Raw genomic sequence first — 16,179 nt, 5'->3', positions numbered from 1 at the left:
ACATCCAAGTCCCAACCCCTGGCACTTGGTAAAGTGGCCTTATTTGGAAAAAGGATCTTTGCAGATGTAGTCAAGTCTCTTGAGATAAAGTCATCCTGGATTTTGTATGAGCCCTAAATCCAAAGACTAGTGACCTGATAAGACAAAGGAGGGAGATTTGAGGCAAACAGACACAGAGAGAAAGTGACGTGACATCAGGGGCAGAGACTGGAGTGATGCAGCCACAGACCAAAAAAAGCCAAGGGTAGCTGGCAGCAGTCAAAAGTTAGGAGAGGTGCATGGAAGGAATTCTTTGTCAGAGCCCCCAGAAGGAGCCAATCCTACAAACAGACTTCTGGCTTCTAGAATTGTGAGAGAATAAATTTCTCTTGTTTTAAGTAGTTTGTGGTAGCTTGTGGGTGTGGGTCTGGAGTTTCCAGGACATACATGGATTACCTTGAGAAAAAACCAACAAAGCTGAAAGCAGTTCCAAGAAGTGGAGAAACAGAGCTTCATAACGGCATCCAAGGTCTAGGCACAGCCAAAAGCCAGTCCCACCCTGAAACTCTTTGGTTTCAAGAGCATGAATAAATCCTTCCCATTTCCCTTGCTTGAGCTGAGTTTACTTAGAATTCAGTCTGTTGCAACCTACAGAGTTCTAAGGAAGCAGAAAGCCATACATTTAATGAGAAAAGAGGTAATTGGGGAACTGACTGAACAGTGATTGTTGTAGTTTCACAAATTGGTCTGCAGGAAGAGGATACATCACCACGCTCTCCCCGCTTTCATGTGAAGCTTGGCATGGACAGCTTTTTAAAGAGTCAAACTGGACTGGACGTTTTCCCTTGTATCAAGATATGCCTGCCTGAGTGATGGGGCTGCCAACTCATTATCACGGAACCTGGAATTTACATTAGAGTTGTGTTGCAACAACAGTGTCAGACAGGCTGCCTCTCTGCTTAGGGGGAGACATCAGAAGTTGTTTTTCCTTCCCGGACAGAACATGTCCTTGATCGCGTGCTAAGTGCCGTGCGTGTTAAGTGTCTGGAAGTCACTGTAATTGGTATGCAGCCCTGACCCTTTGGGGGCTCTTTATTGCCACTGTCCACTGTCCTCCCAGATTCCCTGGGAAATGATTAAGCTCCTCGCATGCCTTCTTTTCAGCCTGGGATTCTGGACTATAAATAACCCTCTTGCGTTCTCTGTGTTGTGTTCTCACCCTATAACTCTGCTTTTGTGGATGGCTGTGCTCCTTCCTCATCTACTGGGAGGACAACAGCAGAAGTAAACACAGGGTTCCAGGCGGTGAATTATTCATCAAGAGAAGCAAGACGCAGCCTCACCTGGCACACAAAGCAGCTCCAAGCACACGGCGTCGGTGGATTCTGCTGAATGTTTACCTTGAGCAGCCAGCTTTATGACAAGTGGGTACTGTTTTCTTTTCCCCCCTTTTCTGGTGCTAACACATCACGTTCAAGTGTTGGGGTGAAGATGAGGATTCTGGAACCAAGGACAGATGAATCTGAACCCCAGCTCTGCCATGCATTAGCCATATGCGTTCTTGGGCAAGTTATTTAAGCTTTCTGCATTCTCACGCCTTCCTCTGTAAAACGAGTATCTTAACAGTACTTTCTCCAAAGCGTTGCGTGAGGATTAAAGAAAACAATCCACATTAAATGCTTAGTGGTAACATAATAAACACTAGTTATTACACTTGTGTATGACGGTCATTATAAATGTGGGACTCCGGACACATTACTCTAACCTTCCTGTGTTTCGGTGTCTTCTTCCATAAATAATAATAGTCTCTAACTCCTACGGTTATTGTGCATGTTGAAAAGTATTTGGAACAGTGTCCTAAGTAAATGTTCAGTAAGTGGTATCAATTATAATCAATGGTTTTGTTGCTCTCATTTTATTTTTCTAAGGGATAGGCATAACCGCATTCAGTAATCATTAAGTATCACTATGGCAGGTCACGACGCGGGATGCCTGGAGATAAGACGGACAGCCAGACCCAGACTACCCCTCTTCTTATGTCCACGGAAACACATAAATATAACTGGGAACACAAACATTCAAGATACAGTGAAGAAAAGGAGTGGAAATTCTGCCTAGGGCAGTAAAAAGCATCACAAAAGTTGCTGCATTTGAGCTGAGTCTTGCATGACAATGAGGAAGTGTTTTCCAGGTGGATAGGAAAAACAGGGCAAGCAAGGCTTCCAGATGCTCATATGAGACTCTGACGTGCACGAAAGCACGGAATGGGGCACAAACAGTAAACGGTTCTGGAAGGGCAAGTTTGCATGGAAGGATGCTTGAAAGGCCACCTTAATGTTTGAAAAGCTTCATTTTTGCCCTTACAGCTGGCCTGACACCCTCCAGGTCTCCATGCGACTTTCTATCCTTATCCAAATCCAGGTCACCTCCTCAGGAGACATTCCCTGACCTTCCTAAATAAAAGGACTCCATCACTCACTCTCCACGGCTATGGCTTATCTCCTCCAGCTGAGATTATATAACATTTCCGTGCTGTGTCTATTTATGTATTGACTGCCTTCCCTCCATCAGACCGTAGGCTCCCTGAGAGTCAAACCTCATTTGCGATGTGCGCTCATCCTCAGCACATGGAACACAGGTGGGGCACTGAACAAATGTTTTTGAATGAATGAGTGCAAGAATGTTGTGACTCCTAGCTGGAGGTTCAGGCCTTCAGACCGGTCTACACCATCCAGGTAAAGGTGACTTTTTGAGGCTTTCCAGACCTCCAAGGGAGGAGGATCAGGATCTACTTCCTTCACATTCTGGACATTAATGGTTTCATATAATCAATTCCAAACTTGACTTTTCTCAACGGAACTTTACACAGAACCCCATAGAGAGATGAGGTCAAGATGTCGATTCTAGGCTGAAGTTATCAAATGTGATCTCCATGCTTTTTTAATCCCCTCCCACCTGCTGGATGCAGACGCTGCTACTGCTGCTGCTGCTGCTGCTGAACACGACGGTGATGATGCTGCTGACAAAGAGACCCAGGGCAAGGCTGATCCACACGATGGGCAGAACCTGGGCCCCTGAATCACTGCAGGAAAGGAAGCCAACTCCCGGATCCAGCATGCCCAACTTGGACTATGAGATAACTGAAAAAAACACTTCCATTGCCTTTGGGTCATCAGCATTTGTGGGGAGGGGGCTCTACAGATTATCGCATATGGTTAACCAATAAACTAGTTAAAAATAAACTAATAAACTTTTAATTTTTACTTATTTATTTATTCGTTCGTTCATTCATTCTTGGCTGCGTTGGGTCTTCGTTGCTGCATGTGGGCTTTCTCTAGTTGCAGCAAAGAGGGGCTGCTCTTCATTGCGGTGTGTGGGCTCCTCACTGTGGTGGCTTTTCTTGTTGCAGAGCGGGGCCTCTAGGTGCATGGGCTTCAGTAGTTGTGGCACACAGGCTCAGTAGTTGTGGCTCATGGGCTCTAGAGCGCAGGCTCAGTAGTTGTGGTGCAAGGGCTTAGTTGATCCGCAGAATGTGGGATCTTCCCGGACCAGGGCTCGAACCCGTGTCCCCTGCATTGGCGGGTGGATTCTTAACCACTGCGCCGCCAGGGAAGTCCCTAAACTTTTTAAAAGAATGTGAAATACGGGCACAGATATGCTTTAATTATTGACTAAGCCGGTGCCCAAAGAGGAAAAAAAGAAAAAGTGAGTACAGGTAAAATGATGCAAACTTTGCTTCTGCAAAAAAGCCTGACAATTCCCACAAAAGAGTTTCTGCTTTGGGAACGGGGCTCTGCCCTGACCTGCTGTGTAGCCTTCCATATCGACAGCAGCCCCCTGACATTCTTCACGGTGAAACTGGGCAGTGTCCTCGTCTCTGTATAGGAGTTCAAAATCAGGACTCAACAAATGAAGCTCTCATGTCAGGGGGCTGGTACAACTGGCTCACAAAGAGTTCCTGGAACTAAGGGAGGTTATGGGGGCCGTGGCGGGTGGGGGAGAGACTCGCGTCGCTGAGGATTAGCGAGCAAGGGAATGCAATTCCACATGCCAAGCAGACCGTGCCTGTGAGAAGGGAAATATGGCTGAGCCTGATCCATCTGCTGTAAATGGCAGTGCCGACTCCTCACGTACGTGCCAACAGACAAAAGCTATAAATAGAGACCTTCCAAGAAGGGGGAAATGGGCATTTGCATTGATCTCCTCCTGGATCTAGAAAGGGTGATGGAAAGCACATAGTCATTTCATGGAAAAGGAGTTCTTTATTTTGAGGGAATGATGGCCTGTCCCATGGCCGTGCTTACTGAGAAGGAGGACCTCAACTAAGCAGGTTTCTGAATTATTAGCATGGGTGACTGAAATTCTAGTTTAAACCCACTGGGGAACTCTCTGAATAAAAAAAATTCTTAACCTTTAATGGAGTAGAAAAATGCTATTTGTAGGAGGAAAAATAGTCACTAACAAAATATCTGTGTTGTCAATGTAAACTGCATTTCATATAATGAGCCTGCATTAAGCAAAGGAGCAACTGTCTTCAGGATACCATCTGACTGGTCCTTAGTCTGCAGCAGGGGACTAGCAGACCTTGTTATTCATCACATGTTATTTCTTGGAATGCTTGTGTCTGGGTCCCAACTGCAAATAACTGGATTGAGCAGCTGGGATCCAGACATCTATATCTTTTTTTTTTTTTTTTTAAGTATAGTTGATTTACAATGTTTCAGATGTACAGCAAAGTGACTCAGTTATATGTATACATTTTTTTAGATTATTTTTATTACAAGATATTGAATATAGTTCCCTGTGCTACACAGTAGATCCTTGTTGTTTATCTATTTTATATATAGTAGTGTGTATCTGTTAATCCCAAGCTCCTCATTTATCCTTCCCCCATTTTCCCCTTTGGTAACCATAAGTTTGTCTCCTATGTCTGTGAGTCTATTTCTGTTTTGTAAATAAGTTCATTTGTATCATTTTTTAGATTCCACAAATAAGTGATATCCTGATATTTGCATTTCTCTGTCGACTTACTTCACTTAGTATGAGAATCTCTAGGTCCATCCATGTTGCTGCAAATGGCATTATTTCATTTTTTTTATTGCTGAGTAATATTCCATTATATATATATATATATATATTTATTTATTTATTTATCCATTCATCTGTTGATGGACACTTAGTTTGTTTCCATGTCTTGGCTATAGTAAATTGTGCTGCTACAAACATTGGGGTGCATGTATCTTTTTGAATTAGAGTTTTCGTCTTTTCCAGATATATGCCCAGGAGTTGGATTGCTGGATCATATGGTAACTCTATTTTTAGTTTTTTAAGGAACCTCCATACTGTTCTCCATAGTGGCTGTACCAATTTACATTCCCACCAACAGTGTAGGAGGGTTCCCTTTTCTCCATACCCTCTCCAGCATTTATTACTTGCAGACTTTTTTGATCATGGCCATTCTGACCGGTGTGAGGTAATACCCCATTGTAGTTTTGACTTGCATTTCTCTAATAATTTGTGATGTTGAGCATCTTTTCATGTGCCCTTTGGCCATCTGCATGCCTTCTTTGGAGAAATGTCTATTTAGGTCTTCTGCCCGTTTTTCAATTGGGTCGTTTGCTTTTTATATTGAGCTATATAAGCTGTTTGTATATTTTAGAAATTAATCCCTTGTTGGTTGCACCATTTGCAAATCTTTTCTCCCATTCCATAGGTTGTCTTTTCGTTTTGCTTATGGTTTCCTTTGCTGTGCAAAAGCTTTTAAGTTTAATTAGGTCCCATTTGTTTATTTTTGCTCTTGTTTCCAGCTGGGATCCTGGCATCTATATCTTTTAAGTGTCTGTTCACAGCAAAAAGATTTGTTGAAGTCCTAACCCCCAGGACCTCAGAATGTGAACTTATTTGAAACAGGGTCATTGCAGATGTAATCAGTTAAGAAGAGGTCATACTAGAGTAGGGTGGGTCCCTAATCCAATATGACTGGTGTCCTTATAAGATAATGACCATGTGAAGACAGGGACATGAGGAGAATGCTACATGCAGACAGAGGCCGAGATTGAAAGGATGCTTCTATAAACCAAGGAACTTCAAGGGTTGGAGGGAAACCACTGGAAGCTAAGAGAGAAGGCAGATTCTTCAAAGCCTCCAAAAGGAACCAAAACTGCCAACACCTTGATTTTGGACTTCTGGTCTCTAGAACTGTGAGGGAACAAATTTCTATTGTTCATCAGCCCTAGGACGCTAAATATAGTGTCCCACAAGTAACTGCTCTATCCCATCCTGGTTAAAACTGACCACATCCAAACAATCAGATCTGCTTTTATTCTTTAAAATAACCATCTACTTCCTGGATAGATGCCCACATTCATCATGAAAAATCCCCAGCGATGTTCATTCTTGACACTCAGAATGATATTTAAAGATGGTTGGCAGACAGGAAGTGCACCCAACAGAGTACTTAGAGAGAAGATATTCTTCATATCTTCAGTCTATTATTATTAGCCATGCAAAATATCCTTACATGTAGCAGGTGATTTGAAAGGCATCAGAAATGATAATTATTTCATTATTTAGAAGGAACATTTTCTGAATGATACTGTCTATAAAAATATTATGTTACATAGAGCATTCAATACTTTTGGTGAATCCCCAAAATATTACACGTTGGTCATAAAATCCTCAAAAAAGAAAGACATTTACAGGGCAGAAGGTGAAAGTTATTTCTAAACCTACTTCTCAAAGAAAAACTCTGGTTAGTAATTGATGTACGTTCTTCCATATATTTGGAGTATCTGTACCTACCTATCTTCACATGGTGGGATTAGATTTCTACCTCACCATGTTTAAAAATAGTCTCGTATTCCACAGTATTAGATAAACATGTCATATTCTATCTAGCAACCACTAGGATTGTGTTACATAGTTCCCACTGTACAATCAATTGTCCTTCCATGGAAATGATGTCATCGTTTACATGTTTTGGGGTGGTTTAACCTACTAACCGCCCCACTTCATATAGAAGCTACTCTGCTCTTTTGTGCCAAGTACTATTCGATGGACTTTTTGGGCGTGTTATGAACTGGCCCCCACCGTGGGCATTCCCACAAAACTGCTCCCCATCTTTCCCAAGTTCATCCTTGTAGCAAATTATTTTTCAAACTGAAAATCCTTTAGCAAAGATGACAAATAAACATATGACACAGAGGAGAAACACTCAGCAGAGGAGTTTCGGGAAAGCTGATGCTGACGGATGCCTCACGGGGGACCCAGGCAGCAAGTGTAACGCCTAGAGGTTAAGGCACAAGCAGCGTGAGACTGGAGTATTAATCAGGCCTGACAGCTCCTGTATCAGGGTATTTATCCCGTGAATTCCAAAACACACACAGATGCTGAGATCAGCACCCGCCTCCGATCTCTTTGCTCATGAACCACATGGGGGCTTGGTTTGTCAAATTGAGTTTGGTAGTTTGGACCTTTGGTTTTAAGGAAACACTCCTCTGGAACAAACATCCAGGAAATTAACTGCGCTAGCCCCATGGAAATTCCAGCGGTCTTGTAAAAATGGTTTCTGCTGTGTGACAATGCACCGCTGAAGCTTACTGAAGCCAATACATTTCATTAGAGATGAACACATACACATACAGCACACACACACATACAAATATGTGTGTGTGTGTGTGTGTGTGTGTGTGTGTGTGTGTGTGTTTACTTAATATTTTTGAAAGCAGAGGCAGTATTTGTTCTATTCAAAAACATGTAACTGGAGGAGTCCACTATCTGGCATACAATTGTTACTCAATGAATACTTCTTGAGTGAACAAATGCATTATTTCATCTTGTGGTGAATGTGATAAAGAAAGGCACAAAAGGAGGGGGAAATGTCACTTGAAAATTTGGGCCTATCCTAGGAGAAACAGCTGATTTCTAGGGACAGGAGAAACAAAATGTGCATGAACCATATTTTAGTGCAGAAAATAAGGAAATTCTCACAACACAAAGGGATGGCGGAAGGTCAAAGGGACACAGGAGCCAACACGAAGCTGGACCATCTGAACAACAAATACTTTGAGATTACAGCCCAAAGTATAAAACAGCTAGATACAACTAGATATGAGTCCACACTTATATATATAAATAACTGAATTTAAAAATGAAAGAAAAGAGACAAATATTCTTCCTTTTTTTTTTTTTTTTTTTTTGCGGTACGCGGGCCTCTCACTGTTGTGGCCTCTCCCGTTGCGGAGCAACAGGCTCCGGACGCGCAGGCTCAGCGGCCATGGCTCACGGGCCCAGCCGCTCCGCGGCATGTGGGACCTTCCCAGACCGGGGCACGAACCCGTGTACCCTGCATCGGCAGGTGGACTCTCAACCACTGCGCCACCAGGGAGGCCCGAGACAAATATTCTTTACTAAAATTTCCAAATAATACAGAGATCTAGATAAAACCCCTTCCACTTACTTCCCCTCACCCTGAGCGTGGGCTGGACTTGGTTACCTGCATTCAAAACATCACGTACGGAAAGGAGGGAAATGGTACCCACGCAGGGGAGAAACCTGGCAGATACGATTCCAGGTGATTTCTAACATGAAGTACTGGGAAGGGCACCTCACCTCTGTGGTCTTCTCCCCCCAAAACTATAACTCACATCTAATCATGAGAGGAACATGGCACAAACCCAAATTCAGGGACGTTTTGTGTAATACCTGACCATTACTACTTAAAACTGTCAATGTCATGAAAAACAAGGGAAGACTGAGAATCTGTCGTGGCCAAGAGTAAGTTAAGGAGATGTGGTGATCAAGCAATGGGGCGCCCTGGACTGGCTCCTAGAACACAGAAAAGGAGAGTAGTGGAAAATCTGGTGAAATCTGAATCCAATCCGGAGTTCAGTTAGTATGGTAGCAAAGTTGCTTTCTTAGTTTTGATAAATAAACTCTGATAATGGAAAATGTCTATATTAGGGGAAAATTGGGGAGGGGTATATAAATCTAAACTTACGGTAAGCCTGAAATTATTCCAAAATAAAAGTTTATTAAATTTTTTAAAATGAGTATATTCTTACCAGTGATAATACCTAGATCTGTAAGCTTTTGTATACAAGAGGGAGTGCTTTTTCAGAGGTAGATATCGAGGTAATGCAAGAAACAGAAACTATTCTAGGCTTTTTAAACTAAAGGAATTTAACCCAGGGAATTGGGAAGAGTCAAAGAGGGGATGGTGAGAGAACACAGAAACTGGAGTCTTCAAAAGCGGCCACAATCCTTGAAACTGAAAGTCAATGGGAACCGGGGGTGTCTTCAGAGCTCAGGAGCCAGGGCCACCTGCCACGGTAGACACTGCCCAGGGGAGCTGGGACCATGGAGGAGGATGCTGAGGGAGCATCTGGAGACACTCCAAGAAGCAGAGAGAGGGAAAAATAAGCCCTGGCTTCTCCCGAGCTCAAGTTTTCCACCTATACCTCCCATTGTCTAAATGCACCCAAAAGCCATAGGCAAGGTACCCCAAGAAGCATCGTTCTCTGAGGTAGGAGCAAGAGCAGAGGAAGAGAGAGGACAGCTCTGAGTGTCCTCTGGCGGTTTTCTGGAACAGTGGGACATGACTGTGAAAAACCATGCTCGTTGTGGAGTCTTACGTCATGAAAAAGGATGTTGATGTATGAGTACGAGTCAAGAGTGGGCAAGGAGATTTGACACACACCTCTAAGAGGTCAAAGATCGGCGTCATATTCAGGTAGATGAAAACTAACAAAGCCCCTTTTAACCTCCTCCCCACTTTCTTTTGCTTCTGAGGAATTAATAGTAAAATCTCATTCTGTAATAACATACATTTTGTTACAATTTGGCATTAAGTATGTCTGTGCTCCGGCTGAGAAAGTAGCTCTTGTTCAAATGAAGAGGGAGGGAGGGAGGGAGGAAGGGAGGTGGGGGAAGAGAGAGAATGGCTCCTAATTGCTTACAATGACTGGGAAATGTTTATCTGATGACAGTAACATATTAAATGAATTATTATATAATAATGCTTAATTTTCAAGGATCTGGATATCAAAGCTAAGACTTCCATTCCATTGTAACTGTAATAAACACAACTGTTTACTAATTATTGTAGCAATTAAACAGAATTGTTTCTGGAAGATTCAAAGTCTATTCCAACATCTTTCCGATGGTCACCCAATGCTTAGTCAGATGGGTGCTGGACAGGCCACCTACAGATCCTCTGGGGAGCCTGCTAAAAGTCCAGAATCCTGAGTTCCCCTCTTAGGGATTACGATTCAGTAGGTCTTGAATGCAGTGACCTGAGATAGACTTTAAAATGTACAGCCAGTGTAGCAATGTGGTACCCTAGAGTCGTCAAGGTAACCATTTGCCTAGATGTGTGAATTCTGGGAAGAGAGGGCTTTCTGATGCAATGGTATGCAAGGAGAATAAGAAGCAATACCTTACATAATCCCCACCTCAGGTTCTGTTTACCTGTTTAAGTCTCTGCCTTTCTTTCTCCCCAACACTTGCATTCCTGAGTTACTAGAAATACACTTAGCATTATAAGGTGCACAAGCAAGAGCAAGAGATTCACTCCAATGACAAATCCACTGGATGACTGCATTTGGGCAAAATGCTGTCACTTCTGGTTTCCCTCTTCAGGGCTTATTGATGATTGTAAATTCAAAGCAGCTAGAAAGCTGATATGGCCACAATGCAAGACCCAGTCCACAGTCTGTGCTTGATAATATCATCAGTAAATATAGCAGAAACCCAAACTGTATGTAAAACAATGGAAACAACGCCAGAGGGCTAACTGTGAGAGCTAATGTTAGTCGTGTTAGGAAGATGAAATTGTGGATTTTTATTTTCCTAATTGGACTGGTTAACTGTATTATGAAATGACTCATGCATTTTTAAAAGATGATCCACTCATTGCTTTGGCAGTGACATCATTCTTAAGCAGATTAAGTGACAAGAAAGAAAGAATCATAAACTCTTGGAATCACATAGACCTTAGAATTTTATGTGTGTGTGTGTATAATAAAATATTGAAGATGCTTGAAGCAACTCCAGAGTTCATATCATTTCACTTCTACTTCCTAATTAGTTTGTACCAGTAAAAATTAAGGATACTTTCTTATATGACCAAAATGCTATCATCACAAGTGACAAAATCAATGACAAGATTCATAGAGTTTTGGGAAATAAAAGCTACTTTAGAGAACACCTTGTCCTTTGGTAGTTTCCTGTCCATACTAATTTTTTTTTTTCCTGTAAGGCTTGCTGGGGTTATCTCAGTGACTCCAAAAAGCTGGCATGGAAAGGCGAGGGGAGTGTTTGTACAAACAGCAAGGAGTCAAGGCAGAAACAGATGGGTGCAGAACAGGAGCGTTCAAGGGCTCACAAGAACCAACAGGGGCTCCCGATGTTTCAAGGGCAAGGCTGCGAATTCACAAGACCAAAGGCAGCTGGGCAAAGCATCCTCTCTGGCTGGAGAAACCCCAAGGCTAAGAGATGAAAAGGAGATCAAAGTTAAGAAGCTACAAACAAACTTCACTGAATAGCCCACTTGCTCCAGAGATGGGATAAATCACGAAGTTGGGGATTGAAACTTTCCAGAAGGGTCATGTGGCAAATGAAGTGAAAGGGACATCTGTCTGTGCCTATAAAATGCCCCCCAAGAGGACAAGAAACAAGAAATGCAGCCAATTACCCAGATGTGAACCCTAAAATTAGGGCCATCCTGAGGTCCAGCAATCACAGTCCAGATGTCCTGATGGATGGGAAAGAGGTGAGAAGCAGAGGATCCTGTCTGCCCACACTGCCTTGAGCCCGGCGGTCCTTAACCCTGTTGTACTTTACAATCACCCGGGGAGCTGTAACCAGTCCTAATGCCCAGAACCCACCCCAAGAGGCTCTGATGCATTAGTCTGGAGTCGGGCTGACTGAAACACAGGCAATTTTTTAAAAAGCTCTCCAGATGATTCCAATGTGTGTGAATGTTGAGAAACACAGGTCTAGCTGTAAGAGCAAGGATCTCAAATCAACGGTCCATATTCATTGCACAGATCTTTTTGCTTTCTTACAGGCTTTCAGACTAGAGCTTTTAAATTGATTCCTTTAAAATTTTAAATTAAAAAATTGAGATGTTTCGTACAAGAATCTAATTTCTGTGTTCTCTTGAAAAAAATCAGAAGCTCTGGTAATTTGGGGCCGCGTTCCCAGGCAGCCACTTGACCCTTTAAACCGCTGTGTTCTGCTCCAAGCTTAGCCCTGGGACATTGGAGTTCATGAGGCTTATGCCCTAAGGGATGCTGTGATTCAGACCTTCCCGTGCCCACTCTTTAGATAATCGCATATTGAAACAATAATTCAACTCAGACCACAGTGGCAAGGATTATTTTCCGCTTGCAACTTTTTATTTTTTTGCCACTAGGATGGAGACTAGGGTATGAGGCTAAGCAAACACTTAATGAAATTCACGAAATGGTGAGGCTCCTTGAAGAGCACTGTCTTGAGTCGGGATTTCTAGTATCCAGCTCTGGTTTTATTGCACTTTAGTTACAGGAATTTGGGCAGGAGTCTTAACCACTCCAGGCTTCAGTGATTTTTAGTTGCATATTATGGGGGTGGGCTTCAGTTGTCTTTTTGTTCTAAGATTCGACAATTTTCTAAGTGCTGAATGATGGCGACAGAAACCCACAGACGGGAGAAAACAGCCAGTGGAATCAGGAGAAATGCATTTCCAGCTCCTCTTAAGAGCGGATGTGGTTCACAGATGAACATATGAGCTGTCCATGCATCAGTGAGTCCCTGACCACCTTGGAGAGAAGCCAGTGGAACTGGATGAGAGAAGCTTCTCCCAGGAGTCCCAGCCTGGCCTCCCAGCATCATGTACATTCCCCCTGCCGGTGGCCTTCTTGCAAGAACATCATGGCATCTCGGGGGTCAGCAGTTGGGTTTCAGCACACACTGATCATCTCCCCTGCCGGCTGGTGGTCTAACCACTGAATCATGAGATTTAGCTGAACTTCCCTTCCTGTTCTAGAGAGAGCACCCTGGATTCAGGCAAATAACAGTTTGCTGCTGTTTTTCTAAACTGCTTAGGACCAAAAACACAGGCAAGAGAAAGAAAACAAACAAAAAGAAACAGACACGCTGGACTTTATCAAAATTTACAACTTTTGTGCATCAAAGGACACTAAGGACAGAGTGAAGAGGCAATCATAGAATGGGAGAAAATATTTGTAAGTCATGTATCTGATAGGGAACTGAGGTGCAGAATATATAAAGAACTCCTAAAACTCAACAACCACCAACAAACCCAATTTAAAAATGGGCAAAGCATTTGAATAGGTATTTCTCCCAAGAAAATATACAAATGTCCAACAAAGAGCTTAAGAAATAAACAATGAAGGGAAATGGAATCCATTCCTCTCCCCCTGTCAAGCCCTGCTTGTTTTCACTTTACTTCTTGGTCCCCTGTCCCTCGCCTTAGGAGAGAATAGCTGTTTATCTGAAGAGTCTAAGTTAATGATGTGACCAGCTGGCAAGATCACTGTGCTTTTTTTTTTTTTTAACTTTTTATTTTATATTGTAGTATAGTTGGCTGACAATGTTGTGTTAGTTTCAAGTGTACAGCAAAGTGATTCAGTTATACATAGAAATGTACCTATTCTTTTTCAAATTCTTTTCCCATTTAGGTTGTTACAGAATATTGAGCAGCATTCCCTGTGCTATACCGTAGGTCCTTGTTGGTTATCCGTTTTAAATACGGATAGCAAGGTCACTGTGCTTTAAAAGGCACGATCCTTGGCCTCTCTAACATGCGCTGCTTGGGTAAAACCCAACCACATCTTTTCTACTTTCTTTCTCTCGTCCTCAACAAATACATCTGGGAGGGCAAGTTAAGATGGAGCCACTTCTACAGATCTGATCTAATCTCTCTGTGTACATACCTGTGCCTGTGCCTGTGTGACCTGGTCCAAAGGCTCAGGTTGGGGACAGGAGGAAGACTAAAAAAATCCCCTTAAAGCTTTGTACTAAAGCTGACTTCGGGGATGGAGTGCTCGCAAAGCTACTACGGAGTGTTCCTGAGATTTCTATCCTCGTATTGCTCTCTGCATCTGGAATTCCCTTAGGGTCCCTCTCAGCACTGACCGACAAAAGCTACCAACAAAAGCCCCAAAACCCTCACCTTAATCTCCAGTAAATAATAAGCAACGGAACAAGAAACTCTCATGAAAGCCCATCAGAGAAGGTACCCCCAAAGCAGCTTAAATGCCAAAGCTGTATCTTCCAAATGATAACCCAAGTTGGAATCATATCCTTGCTCAATTAGTCAGTCAAAATGACTCCTCCATTTCATAATCCAAAAAAAAAGTCCTAAATTGAATCTCGAATTCCTTTCTTTTCTTCAGTTTAAAGCACAAAGCCTTCAGAATTGGGCTAAAGGGGTTATTTAAATCCCTAAGCTGTTGCTACTCTATAATTTCTGGTCTGACACAAAAGTTTTAAAACATTTTTTTTTTCCTTTCATTCCTCTACTTTCAACGCCCTTTCTCGGGGAGTAACTACAGCTCTGACTATAATCACATTTAAGAAGCTGTATTTTCACACATTTTTCTGATTCAGAGTATTACCTGAGGAACTTTGTTTAGTGTATTAGAGGCTTTTTCACAAATCTAATTCCCCAGGTATAATTCACTTGAGCAACATTTAAGTTCCCCTGAAGGGATTTTTTCTTCTTTTCTTTCTCACACTGCCTGTGTCCTTGATCCACATAAAGGGATATAATCTTGCTTGTTACTTATATTGTCTGTCTGCGAGGATGAATGTTTCAGAACGGGGCTGTTCCTTAAACGGTAAATCTATAAACTTGTAATTCTATCAGACCGAAATATTTAGGTGGATTCAGATTTGTCCTATTCCTTTTTTTCGGCTCTGATTTCCCCAGAACTGATGACAGGTTTGTAAGTAATATTAACTGTCTTTTGTAGTAAATTATGTCTTGTAATCACCGCAGTGTTCGTCTCTGGCCAGAGCAGTTATCAGCTGAAGCAAATAGAGGGTTTGGAGACTCTGCTATCTGTTTCCTTTCAGAATGCCTGAAGTCCTCTATAAACACGAATGTGCAGAACGAGAGGTCATCTTTTGAAAGCTATAATAAAACATGATTGTTAAAAGATGACTGTAACAGAACATGTGACAGGCTGCTTAGCAGAGCGGCCTCCTGACAGGGGCGTGGGGAGGAAGGAGAACAAAAGCTCCAGGAATTCTGTCTGTTGGATGTCCTGTCCATCGGCACCATCATTCATTTCAAGGAAAATCTGTCTTGGAGAGGAACTGAAAAGTAACCAGAGTCTGTGTCCCACCAACTTGGGTCATGGATCCTATGAGGGAGATGAGAAAAATGAGACCAGAGAGCCAAGGAAGGGACCCCCAAACTCCTTTCCTGATTGTACCAACACCTCAGCAATGACAGCCAGGTGTTGGACTTTTGGGGGGAAGATGATGATATAATAACATTTTGCACACAGTACTACGTGCTTGGGTCCTGTTCAACACTGTGCTTGCATTCTCTTAGTCAATGTCATCGACTGACACTTAGTGACACTAATTGAACACCTACTATATGCTAGGTATCAATCTAGTTGCTTTACGAGTGGCAACGCGTTGAATGTTCGCAGCTCCATAGGCTAAGAGTTCTTGTTACCTGCATCTGAAAAATGCAGATGTGAGAGCTGTGTTAAAGTACCTGCTCAAGATGACCTAGCTAGGAGGTAAGCAGCTGGGATTTGCCCCTGTACAGACCTGCTCTTAACCACTCTGCCATACTGACACTGAGTAGTATTAGTGACACCTGTTAGGGGTGTTTTGGACTGAATGTTTGTGTCCCCTGACCAAATTTATATGCTGAAATCCTAAGAGCCAATGTGATGGTATCAGGAGGTGGGGTCTTTGGGAGATGATTAGGTCATGAGGGTGGAACGCTCATAATTGGGATTAGTGCCCTTATAAAAGAGACCCCAGAGAGCTCCCTCTGTCATCTGAGGACACAGTTAAGAAGACAGCTCTATGAACAAGAAATGGGGCCCCCCAGGCACCAAATCTGCCTGTGCCTTGATCTTGGACTTCCAGCCTCCAGAACTGTGAGAAAGGAATTGCTGTTCATAAGCCACTTACTCTACGGTATTTTTGAGCAGTCTGAGTGGACTAAGA

At 42.7% G+C, this 16,179-nt stretch overlaps 1 protein-coding gene and 1 long non-coding RNA gene across 5 annotated transcripts in view; one reads left to right on the top strand and one right to left on the bottom strand.

Moving 5' to 3' along the window:
• RBFOX1 (RNA binding fox-1 homolog 1) overlaps window positions 1-16,179 on the bottom strand; it is a 2,234,275-nt gene that overhangs the window by 977,986 nt on the left and 1,240,110 nt on the right. The gene's annotated exons all lie outside the window — the stretch shown is intronic.
• LOC116740607 lies at window positions 1,119-3,250 on the top strand. Its single transcript, XR_004345918.1, has 2 exons — window positions 1,119-1,403; window positions 1,955-3,250. It is a non-coding gene; the product is annotated as an uncharacterized LOC116740607 (long non-coding RNA).

Source organism: Phocoena sinus, chromosome 15, assembly GCF_008692025.1.
Source record: "Phocoena sinus isolate mPhoSin1 chromosome 15, mPhoSin1.pri, whole genome shotgun sequence".
Lineage (NCBI taxonomy): Eukaryota > Metazoa > Chordata > Mammalia > Artiodactyla > Phocoenidae > Phocoena > Phocoena sinus.
This window is presented reverse-complemented; position numbering and strand designations above follow the sequence as displayed.